Below are 12,511 nucleotides of genomic sequence, written 5' to 3'. Positions count from 1 at the left end.
CTATTGATTTATGTGGCAAAATGTCAACTGATTAATCCTATCAGAGAACTTTAATTAGATACATGCTCATTTGCCATCCTTGTCCCAGGGCTACTACTGTGTATAGTATTGGCTGGCATTTGGACTTGCTGGTGTCAGCACTGCACGGCCAGTTTGCAACATGCAATGTCATCACTTACAGAAATACTGCAATTGTGCCAAAAAGCTATTTAAGCCTAAATAAATTGATTTCTACTAAAGTTTAAAATGAAAACAAAAAATAAAAATGAGTAATTATAGTTGTACTTTGTGGTCTTTAAAAGCATTTTATTACACAAACCCACAAATAAAGGCCAGATGGTGCAACACACAGACATTTCAAGGCCTGTATTAGAAAATCCAATCATGGTTTTCAGTGGAAGTTCTCTGGATGAAATGTAGATTTGCTAGAGTGATAGATAAGGTAGCTGAAATCTATGCATACAGTTTGAGACAGAGCTGCACACCTCTCTCCTTTCAAAATGCAAACCCCTCAGAGCCAAAAAACAAACAGTTATCAAATATAGAAATCAGGTCAGACAAGATCTATACAAAAGAAAAGCATTTTTTCTCAAAAAGAAGAGGTGCCCTTTCCATCTCTACTTTCTAGAAGAGTTTGACTGATTGTATGTAGGAATGTCACTGGATTTTCAAATGCCTGAAAAGAAACTCAAATATTGACAACTGAAATCTGATCACCTCACTGCCTCACACTGCTTTTTAGTATCCCATCTACTTGTCCTCCCTCTTGACTTTTATAAATAAGTTTAAACAGTGTCTTTGTCTACTCATTCAAACAGTAATGAGGGATGAGTTTGCAAATTTCAGCATCACATCAGATGTAGCTTAAAGGGTATTATTTGCTGAAATGCTGATCATAGAAGTGTTTCTTTCAACTGAAGTTTTGTTCAATAATCTGTTAATATGAAGTTGCTACTAAGGCTTATATTCTGACGGACTTATCTGAGGATGTCCTAGGTCAAGTAAGCTTTTCATAGCAGCAAGCATACCACTAGTGTGTTTTTGCCCTACTCTGGATCAGCAGTAGGAAAGCAGTTCATTCTCAGTGGGCACTACGTCTTTTTTGTTCCTCTCTTGAGCTTGCCAGTAAAGGCAATCTAAAATATTAAAAGATCAGGTTGTCAATAAATGAACGGAGAGGTGAAGCCTGAAGCATAAACGTGGACAAGTTTCCCTTCAAAAGGGAAAAAAAAAATAGACTTTGCATTTTAAAGCAGAGAAGATGGAAAGCTTTTTCTTTGAAAGGTAAGCACTGAAAATCCAGGGATAGATTTCACTCTTGAAGGTAATGCAAAAATCATTTAGTAGCAAGCCAAACAGACTTTCTTCAGACTAACCCATTCATGTGTCTGTTGTGTTTGAGCATGTTCAAACAAAAGGACCTGGAAAACACTTCATAGACACAGAAACTGAAAGGGCTGCAATAGTTCAGGCCATAAAGAAGGCAAATAAATTAGAGAGGGAATAATAAAATAATACGAAAATGAAGAACGGCATTACAAAAACGTCATTAATGTTTCAGATTCCCTGACTTTTCCCCAAAGAGTGGTTGCCTCTTCTTTGTCCATTCATTACAGATGCTGTCCCAGTCCTCTCAATCCCCTCACTCCTTTACTGTCCTTTTTGGTCCCCTGTCATGTACTCAGCCTGTTCACATCCTGGCTTTGGGATGCACCTGCATTTATCAAACAGTTGTCTTCCAGATCTGGTCCTCCATTTATCTACACTGGATATGTGCCAGCTCATTTCTCCTGTCTTTTGCTGAAATGTTCCAACCAGCTTTCTCCCCGAGGAAACCCAGCTACAAGTGATAGAGCAATGCACAGCAAAGCATGTTCCAGCCAGTTAACGTGAACATTAATTACACCAGGTTTAGCTTCCTCTGCCCAGGACCATCCTGCTATCTCTGCAGGCCATGCACTCCCAAGACCCTCCCAGTGCCATGTCTTAGTATATGCATCACATGTTCTCACAGGGGTGCTACAAAAACATATTTCTGGCAAACTCTCACATCATTTCATGGTCTCAGTAATTTCTAGGACTTAAAGTCACCTGGAGTCCAGAGAAGATGCAGGCCAAGGGTTATGCATAGTGAGTACACAGTCTTCAGGCCAAGTCTAAGAGCATAAGTGCAAGCCACCTTGCTCCTTAGGCTTGAAGGCCACAGACAGCCTACTGGGCCAAAAGTCTTAGCAGTGCATAGGCAGAAGTACAGTAACTGAAGTTCTGTAGTGCATTTCTCAGTTTAATCTGAAAGGAATCTACGATGTGTGTTGTACCATGTGAACCAGAACACAGTAGCAGGGACCACCAGGAGATTTCTTTCAAAAGTACACTCTTAATCCAGTGCTAAACTGGTTGCCAGTGCCAATATTCAAGCTAAAATACTCAGATGCATCCTTTTCCTCTTAAAACAATCTTCAGCCCCTGGCCTCTTGCTTAGCCATTAGCAGACTCCTCCAAAACAGTCATCGTTCCTAGCCCTGTCTAGCTACTTCTGCCTCTTGTTATCCTAGCACCAGTCCTGGCTCCCATCTGATCTGCTTCTCTCTTCCCTCAACCACTGATATCCAGCCACATTCTCCAACCTCCATCTTCCATCTTTATGTTGAGTTCACCTACCTCCTTCTTTTGGTTTTTGTCCAACATATCACATGACACCCTACAATCATTGCTAGCGCTCATATCTGACCCAGCTCAGGGACCCCAAAATGCAGGATTATGAGCATTGCAGAGGAAGGGCTGCCAAATGTTTAACGAGGCCAAGCCAATACATTTGCCTGGTCAAAGTTTGGACCATGTTAGGTGAAATTTTCCAGAAGGAAAAGGTTGTATAAAGAGAGCTAACAGGGGACATCTCATACCAAATGAAGTTTGGTCAAATTATAAAGCAAAGCAGGATCTAAAAGACAATGTCAGGCAACTCTACCAATTAGGGATGTCACTAATGTCCTGCTGTATATTTAGAACAGTTAGGGGAAGTAAGATTGAAGGACTTTGTTCCCAGTAATAGCAAACAGAAACAAGGATGCATTTTGTGAAATTAAGCATAACACTCAAATCAATTAGGGGAATTATTTTCAAAAAATACTGCTCAGATATAGTGTGGTGGGTTCACCTCGGTGCTGCCAGATGCCCACCAAGCCACCATTCCCTTCTTCAACAGGACAGGAGGAGAAAATAAAATGGAAAAGCTCATGGATCAAGATAAGGACAGGCAGATCATTTAGCAGTTAACATCACGGGCAAACCAGACTCCACTTAGTGAAATTAATTTGATTTATTGGCAATTATTCACAGAGTAGGATAGTAAGAAATAAGAATAAAACTAAAACCACCTTCTCCCCACCCCTCCCTTCTTCCCAGGCTCAACTTCCCTCCTAAGTCTCCTACCTCCTCCCCCAGACAGAGCAAGGGGATGGAGAATGGGGGCTGCCATCAGTCCATAATGCTTCATCTCTGCCACTCTTTCCTCCTCACGCTCTTCCCCAGCCTGAGGGCCCTCCCATGGGGTACTGGCAACTGGTCCCAGATCTGGTCCCCCATTTATCTACACTGGATATGTGCCAGCTCATTTCTCCTGTCTTTTGCTGAAATGATCCAACCAGCTTTCTCCCTGAGGAAACCCAGCTACAAGTGATAGAGCAATGCACAGCAAAGCATGTCCTTCATGACCTTCTCCAACATCAGTTCTTCCCACGGGCTGCAGTTCTTCAAGAACTGCTCCAGCGTGGGTCGTCTCCACAGGCTGCAGTCCTTCAGGAACAGATAACTCCAGTGTGGGTCTCCCACGGGCCACAGGTTCTGCCAGAAAACCTGCTCTTTCATGGGCTCCTCTCCATGGACTGCAGCTCCAACCAGAAGACTTCCTTGGCGTGGGTTCCTCCCCGGGCTGCAGGTGATCTGCTCCCCTGTGGACCTCCCTGGGCTGCAGGGGGACAGCCTGCCTCACCATGGTCTTCCCCACGGGCTGCAGGGGAATCTCTGCTCCGACACCTGGAGCACCTCCTCCCCTCCTTCTGCACTGACCTGGGGGTCTGCAGGGCTGGGGCTCTCACATGTTCTCACTCCTTTCACAACCGCTGCACAGGTTTTTTTACCCTTTCTTAAATATGTTAGCACAGAGGTGCTGCCCAAATCACTGATGGGTTCAGCTTTGGGCAGCAGTGGGACCATCTTGGACCTGGCTGGAACTGGTTTTGTCTGACATAGGGGTAGCTTCTGCAGCCACCACCCCACTACCAAAACCTTAACGCATAAACGCAATACAGATAGTATAGGTTGATATGTGAAAAACCCAAAATTAATCCAGCTGGCCAACAAGCATCAGATGTTCACAAAAAAAGCCTGACAACTTTAAAACAGTTTTAATATTTTCACAGCTAATTTGAAAATTTCCATTTTAAATGGGAAAAAAACTGGCTTTGTTAGTTTTGTAAATTGTTGCTAGTGTATGTAAAAATAATTTTAAAGACCATTATCATATAAATTGACTAGTCTACAAATGAACTATGATGATTCTTTCTACACAGCTCAGATTTTTCTTCTTGATTCTTAGGAGTGGTAATCAGTTAACAGAGATTAGAATGTTGTTAAAGTGTTCCGTTTTATTTTTCCATTATGTCTTGATTGTTGGGGTTTAGTTAATTTCCTTTTAGTTTAATAATAATTTTTTTAATGATCTCCCATTTCTATTTGCTTTTCTAGTTCAGATAATTCTAAAAATTGACAATGTTGTGATGCATGCAATACATCGGTATTGAGTTATTGCAAAATCTCTAACTTAATTACAGTTGTAGAAATAGTCCAAAGAAATGTTCCATTTTGCAAACATTCAAATAAAAAATTAATTGTATAAATCTGTATGAAAATACAGTTTCATTTGAATTACTGATTGATCTTACCGAATCTAGAACCTAACATTAACAAAAAAATGATGTATTAGGAAATAGATCTTTTGAACTACTCTGTTATGAAAACCTTACTTGAAAACATTACCTCACAAAAATTCTTACAATGGGGAAAAGGGCAGGCCCTCCATACAGAAAAGTATTTGTTGTTGTGTTCATAGTAGTGACTGGTAATTAAATTGGGTTTGCAACAGATGGGAGGAATGTAAGTCAGTTTGTGGCAGAAGGCAGACATGCTAGCTAATGAGAAATCACAGAAGTATACTGCAAACAGTTGACTAAGGTGGGTAAGTGAGCCGCATCTGTTATACAAACTGTATTACAGTTAAAGCTGTGAATATTTTAACAGAAGAATTAACAGTACCCTTCAGTTATTCAGGCATAATGGTATATATAACTATTACGCACATTTCTAATATCCTCCAATATATCTCAAAGGGACCAAAGGAATCTGCTAATGAAAAGTGATTAAAAAGAAAAAATTATGCTCTGGCCAGGTAGCAACTAACAAAGGAATGTGATATCTGGTCTGCAAGAACTGACTGAAAAATAAGTATATATATAAATAAACTTTATAATGTTTTTGCCAGAATGTGAACTGATGATGGAATTAGTCACTGATATTTGAACAATTTCTATCAGTACTATAACTGACTGTAAAAAGTAATGCTTGTTCTGTGGAAACAATGAACCCATTTCTTGAAATGCTGATCAAACTATATGTATTTGAACAATGGTAGACAGTTCTATAGCTCACAAATAACCTTATAATGTAAATATCAAAGAAGTGGGGACCTATTTCTGTGTCTACGTGGAGATAAAACTGGAGCAATTCAAGAGAGTGATATTGAGAAAAACTCCTTGACAATGAGATGTATTTGGTGAATTCCTTGATTATGTGGCAACTGCCCTACTTTCACAGCAAGTCATCATGGAATGACATGCGGAAGAAGTCTGAAAATGAAAGTTAAAGCACTTGAAAGTCAGAACCATCTCCAGCTCAAGACTGGGACACATCAGTCTGCAGTCTGATTTATTGTAGGGACTAATGGTATGCTAGCCTCTTACCACTCCTGCTAGATTAAATATGTTTGTTCAAGATAAATACTTGATGCACCATTCAAAATAATGACTCTGATTAGACTGTTTGACATTCAGAAATCGTAGAGGTGGTCATCTCACATGTTCTGGTGGTGGTTGCCAGGCCTATGGAAAGCACAAAACGTAGTCACCCTGTGGATCACTGGTCAGTGTGCTGCATTTGGGTTAAGTAAGTCGAGCTTGCTGGGCTCAAATGTACATCAGATGTTGCAAGTGCCCAACAAGGTGGGTTCATCACATCTATGCCAGATGTCCTGTGCACAGTTTGTCTGAGGTTGTCTCCAGATTAGGTCCCTCATCACGTTACAAGTTTACAACTGTCTTCAGATCCCTTTTTTGAATCGGGCTTGTTACTGATCTACACTTCAGCTGTAAAGAACCCTTTTAAAAACTAGAGATTCAGAGGGTTTACTAGATCCACATCTTTCTAACTGTCTTTTACAGTGTGAAGCCCTCTGGGCAATTCTTCTATTGATTCTTCTATTTTATCATAAGACCTGAATAAAAAGAAAATATACACATAGAGGATGATGGCATGATCACTCAGCTCTCACCTGGGGCGTGGCACAGATTTAATTGATAGTCCTTCATTTTTGCTGTTTTCTATATGAGTTTGTGGGGCGTTCATTGAAGTGTCTCATGTGTATCCTTTTGAATTTCTACAATAACACAATTTCCACAATCATACAGTTCTGCATGATTCTAACAAAATATAAAAAGCATTGGGAAAATGTTTTCCCAAACAAAAAGCACGATTGTGATAAGTGTGATGCATTTTAAGTGGGAAAATTCAAAAGAGAACAAAGACCAAGGCAGCTGCATTTTGGTATCCAGGTTGTTCAAAGAGAGGACAAGAATATAGAATGAATGACAGTAGAAAACATTTTGATTCTGCACCTCCAATTTCCTAAGGAGATTTGCTGCTAAAACTACCTAAACTTTACTATCGCTCACAGAGTGAAAACATACATATTTTAAAGATAATATATTATTCAGTTGCTTTATCAGACATATTAATCAGTTATGTGGATGTGAAACGTCTTTTTCCATATGAGTTTTCTTTTGGCAAAGAGCAATCTATGAACTTGCCAATGTAAATTTAACTGCAGGGTTCTAAGAAAATTAGTAATAACTAGAAGAATTTTAAACTATTTAGGTTAACAAAGGTCTCCTATACCTAGATCTAATACAACTTGAAATAACAGTTGACTTTATATTTATGAGACAGGCTGCAGACAAAGGGACCATTGCTTACCAATACCATAAAGAAAAATATATAAGCATTTGATTATAAACTTCAATGAGATGTTGTTTAAAATATGAGTTGAGTGGAGGCAGAAGCATACATGAATCATCTGGTGTGGCTGATTTCCCCCACTCCTTTTTATTTAAGCAGCTTTACTGTGCCATTGAGATGGGAAAATACCAGGAATGTGTATAAATTCCAGACATAGACTCATGTCTCTCAAAATCTCTGGAACTATTGACTCATTATCCAAGCCATTATCTTTCAGGCTTGTCTTCATAGAGCTTTTTTTAATACATAACTGGTTTAACAATACAGGATTTAAAGGCAGCATTGTTAAACCAGCTGACCAAAGTCCTACTGATCAGCTTTACTGCTTTCCACATTACTGTGGGGCTGTCATCTGATTTGTGTGGGGAAGGTGGCCAGCAGAGGTTGAGTATGGCACAGAGACTCCCATCACCCCCCACTCACTCATGCATGAGTCTAACTCTGGGAACTTCTGTCCCTCCTAAAGTGCAAGATAGTTTATACAAGGCAATGAAAGATGTAAAAGAGAGAGTCACCATCTGAAGGTCCTTCATTTACTAAAGTCTTATAAGTAAGTACACATAGCATTACTCTCAGTCCTCCTTCAAATGAGTTATAAACATTTTTTTCAGACATGTATTTTTCCAATTAGTCTTTTTGAATGTTTTTAGTGTTTGTATTTAAATAATATAAGAAACAGGAGAAGATGTTGCATATATTACAATAACAGACTCAGAACAGAACAGCAGAATCTGAAGCAGAGATTTTTTTGAAGCTTCACCCAAAGGATATTAATACATAGAACATTTCGGATGTTTTATAAAGACCAAATGGTTAGTATTAAAGAATCTTAAAAAAAAACCAACCACCAGCTAAGGAATCTGTCTAGACTTTGTCTGATCCCCATCTCAAGTGTGTGCCTTGGCCTTGCTGAAACTCAATTGCTCTTCCCTCCCATCCTTTGTTTCCATGCAAAGAAAACACAGGTATGCCACTCCAGACAGGCTTGGATGACCTGAGCATCACATGGATGAACCAGCATGAGGGGTAAGGATGCAACATAAATTCTGACAAGGTGCTGCAAAGACAGGTAAGCTGCTTTTCTTGGTAAGGGGGATTTTACTTGGTTGGGTTGGGGTTTGGGGTTTTTTTTTTATAAAGACTTATAGTAGTTACAGTCCCTCAGAAATGTCTATCTGCCCCTCTTGTGCTGAGTTCCACTTCCCTTAGCTGTGGGCTGGTGGAAGGAGGCTGTTCTAAAGAACTGCTTTTTGTGCCTTTATCTAATAACAGGAATGCAATAAAGCAGATGAGAGTGAGCCCTCTATATCACAGAGTATGTTCTTCATTCTGGGTGAATAAGTGAAAAAAGGAGCAATACCAGTTTTTCTTTCTTTCTGGGGATACTCTGGGAAATAAGTTCACAGCACACTTACCAGCTTTTACTCTTCAAGCAGTATGGACACCTGGAGGGTGTCAAAACCCAGGACTGCATTGCCTTCCAGGGTAGCATGGGTTGGGATGTTTTGGGTGAAGCAGGTGAGCATCCTGGTCCCCATTACAATTATAGTCCTCAAGGCCCTTATGTACATTTAATGAATTCAGTGGGTCTCCATCTGAGATGAGAGCTACCTTGAAGATCAAAAAACTGGTAAGACTCTAGGTCTAAATATAATTATCTTCTTTTACACCCTAGTCCACATTTTTTTCCAAGAGATACAAACAAAATATATGCCTTTATGCTCCCAGGTAGCACTATCAGGAAAAAAGCTCTCAGATTTACTCAGGCAGCATAATTTTGATTACCCTGTCAAGAAAAGTGTTTTTGTCAGGTCAGCTCTGTATTGCTTTGTGAAGAATAAAAGGCTTGAGGAAAGACATATAAGAAAGAAATGGGGACATATGTCTTTTGAAGAATAAAAGCAGTGTATTTTGAAAGTTACGTTTGAGGCTGTTATTATGGCTGCTTGTGTACCTCCACAAATGAAGCTAGAATGTAGAGGAGTCAGCATTAAAAATTGTTTTCAGAGCCCATTGTACTGAAGTGCTTCATTGTAGAAGAAAATGAAAGGAATCTGCTGTACCTAAGCAGCAACATATAATTTTTTTTTAATTGCAGAATCAGATCACAAGTTTTTAACGTAAAACACTGCAGTAATTAATCCAATTTGAAGGCAATGTGTTGCTATAAAAATAAGCATGTTCAGAGCTATGCAAATGCTCTTTTTAAAATCAGACCCTGGGACCAGTCTGCTGGCAAATAATGTTCTGTGTTGCAGGTAGTGCTCTAGGAGTTCGTAATCTTCCTCACAGACTTGACTGTAGCACTGTTCAACACCACTTTGAAATAACAATACTAGCAGTGAGCAAAGCCAGCTTGTTAACCATTCAAGCATCTCTTTTGTTCAAATTCTGTACCTTGTAATTATGTTTTACTTTTTATGAGCTTTTATCACAATTGCTGTACTTTTCAAATGTGCAATGTTATTCTATTTTCAAGTACCCTTTTTTTTCACTATGTTTCTTTCATTATGATAAATTTCCCCTATATATTTAGCTTTTCTGCATTGTTTGCTTTCCTTCTCCCTTCTTTCCTGCTGTGAAATATTTTTATGTTCCTCTGCATTTAATGCCTTTGGATGGTTAGTTTACAACAATTGTAAAACTCTAAAAGTGGTGCTTTCTGCGAATATAATCTCTATTAATGAGGTAGAAAACAGCAGTATTTTGGAGGGGCTGCTTTCAGTATGGTGCAGTATTAAATGAAGACATTTCCACTGGTAAAACTTGAAGGATTCAAGTTTACTTTAAAAGAGGGAAGTGCAAAATTAAGCAAGACCTCATTTTGTGTGAAGGAGGAAAAAGTAAAGGCAAAGCGAGCCCACTGGTAGTGTCCTGGGAGGAAAACACACATAAAACTGGCACATTAAAATTTTCCCAGCCAGAGCAGCTGCTTTGGTAAAACATTTGTAATTGTGTCAGTGCAAGAGACAGAGTTCCCTCAGAGTTGACCCAAAGTGGGAAATAAATTCCCACGGGAACGAAGAGTTACAACAAACCTCACCACCTCCTGCTGCAAAAGAAATCTGCACATCTTTGACCTTACCTTGACTAGTATAAGTATATAGGGTGTATTCTAAATACTCCATTGGTCATCGCACATGATTATTGCCTGGGAAGGTGAGGAATAAACGAATATATAATAGGTGTTAGTCATGTCCTAGTGTGCCCTGGCAGGGACTTAGATGCAGCAGGCATGAGTCTGATTACTGAATGTACAGTAGAAAAGGGGTTGTGACTGCTTCATTTTTACAAGCTTAATCACAAATAACATGTTTCCCATACAATATGAAACGGTCTGGCCAAATTCTTTATTAGCTTACAGCACTTTGACCTGAAGGTAGCTCCTTTGATGTCAGGAGAATTGTTATGATTTTAGATGGGCTTGACCAAAATGAGAGTCAGTCCCTGGTTTTCACAAATACAGAAATAGAATAATGATGCTATTTATTCATTTATTTTTAGTAAATGCCATTATCCTGAGGGTTGTGTGAAACTGAATTAATTCCATAAAGAAAGAGCTGCCATAAGAAGTCATGAAATGCCTCTGTGAAACTGGTAGCTGAAAACCAGCTGTTGCATGTGAGACTTTAGGTGTGAATTAGGATGTACAGTTTGGGGTTTAACAAAGGTTGGAATCTAAGTGCTCTTTGTTGTTTGATATAGTTGTGTGAATGTGTGTGCATGTGTGAGCACTCATGAGGTGGGAGAGAGGAAGAAAGTCAAGCAGCAAAACATTATAGCAGGACATTGAGAAAATAAGATGGAAGTAAAAATTTCAGCTGGGTCTTGCAGTATGATCCCAAAGTAAAAATAAGAGTGCTTTGGAAATGTGAACATAGAAAACCACTGGCTCCATCCTCCTTTCTCCCTCAAATCCTCCCTGTAAGAACACAGATATTAGCTAACTGCCTTAAAAAAACCCACAAGTGCAATGGTATAAATGTGGTCTATGTAGTGGCTACTGTATTTCCCTTATCAAAAATCAGACAGGAGAATACGAATCTGTTCAAAACTCGTTGCTGAACACTATGTTATTCACATTCTTGTTCTGCCTGGAAACATTTGTAAAAGAATATTTAAGACAGGAACAACCCTATTCCATTAATAAAAATGTTGGCAAGATATGAAAAGGCTTAAAGATTACGTGACTGCTCTGGTTAGGTGAGGTAAACAAGCACTGGTTTAAGTAATTGCTTTGTATATAAAGTCTCCTGAAAGAACAAGCATTAGCCCATTAAAAAAATTAAATATGCTACACCTAAGTGAATGCTCATAAGGTCTATAGCATTGCAAATAAAGACAAGCTGTATGGGTCCAATAGTTCCTATAGAAATGCATGTTAAATATACATTACCCTAAAATTCACAGATCATTCAAACATATTTAAACTCACAAAACTGAGGCTATAGATTTTGAAGTTAATATTTTGGTGAACAAGTCCAATAGGTACATAGCTCCCCATATGACTGATATTCTTACGAGCTCTCTGGGCAAAGCACTAACTCACTGGCACTGCTGGTAGTGTTAAAGTTCCTGCATGGTTTCCATTACGGACTCCTTTTCATCCGAGCACTATTTTCAACTCGATCATCAAAATTCACTACAGAGCTGCAATCAGCCAAGAATAAGTTATTCATTCTGTATGTCTGTGTTTCTTAAACTGTCTCTTTTTTTTAGAAAGAAATAGTTTTCTAAACTGGGTGTTTTCCCCCAACAGTAATAGTGAAATCTACCCCCAAGCTAAGGGTGTGTATCTGAGTCTCACTTCAGCCTCATTTGGAAACAGATCCTACAAACTATTATTCAAGACAGAGATTTTCCAAAATTAAGTAATGTCAGTGAGGTGGATAGGTTTACTGATGCAGATAAATTTGTGTTTTCAGGGTCAGGCCATTGGCTTGAGCCATTTGTATTGTCTCACATTTTAATACCAAAATAAAACCAGCTATTCTCAGTTATCTGAGGAAAAAAAATTCCTGAAAAATCAAACAATATGAAATTTCCATTTTTAATTTTTTGAAATTTTCCACTGCTATCTAAATAATGTGTCAGGTTTTGGTTTTTTTGTTGTTGCTGTTGTTTTTCAACCTGAAAGAAAATTTTTCTCAGCTCCTTTGTCATT

This window comes from Haliaeetus albicilla, chromosome 18, assembly GCF_947461875.1.
Source record: "Haliaeetus albicilla chromosome 18, bHalAlb1.1, whole genome shotgun sequence".
Classification (NCBI taxonomy): Eukaryota; Metazoa; Chordata; class Aves; order Accipitriformes; family Accipitridae; genus Haliaeetus; species Haliaeetus albicilla.
The sequence above is the reverse complement of the archived record's forward strand: the minus strand, read 5'-3'. Positions refer to the sequence as shown.